We start from the raw sequence: 689 nt of genomic DNA, 5'->3' as shown, positions 1-689 counted from the left end.
GAGAGAGAGAGAGAAGCATCAATGATGAGAGTTACTGCTCAGCTGCCTCCTGCACGCCCCACACTGGGGATGGAGCCCGCAACCCGGGCAGGTGCCCTGACTGGGAATCGAACCCTGACCTCCTGGTTCATAGGTCGACGCTCAACCACGGAGCCACGCAGGCCGGGCTGTCCATTGATTTTAGAGAGAGTGGAAGGGAAGGAGGGGGAGAGAGGGAAGCACGGATGTGAGAGAGACACATCAATTGTTTGTCGTCCCCCCACCCCCCACACACACATCCCCACCGGGCGGGGAGCCTGCGCCCAGGTGTGTGCCCTTGACCAGAATCACCCGGAGACTGTTCTCCGGCCGACGCTCTAGCCACGGACCCACGCCAGCCAGGCCCTTGAGTTCTAACCTGCCTGTTACTCACTCTTGGATGTTCCTGTGTTACTTTATGTTGAAAGGCGGGGCATGAACCAGCAGGACATTTCCAAGCAGCGGACGGAGCGGAGAGGAAGTCACAGAAACGCGGCCCCTGGGGAGGATTCGCCCGCGCCCCGCTCTGGACCGGGCGGAGTGCCCTGACCGCTCTCCCTCCTCCCACAGACGCCGGCTCCCTGTGCCCCAGGACTCTGGACGAGTGCTACGGCCTGTACGCGCGGGAGCTGGGCGGGGGCTGGCTGGGCCGCCTGCTGCTGCTGCACTCG

This window comes from Myotis brandtii, unplaced genomic scaffold, assembly GCF_000412655.1.
Source record: "Myotis brandtii unplaced genomic scaffold, ASM41265v1 scaffold786, whole genome shotgun sequence".
In the NCBI taxonomy this organism is placed as follows: Eukaryota; Metazoa; Chordata; class Mammalia; order Chiroptera; family Vespertilionidae; genus Myotis; species Myotis brandtii.
This window is presented reverse-complemented; position numbering follows the sequence as displayed.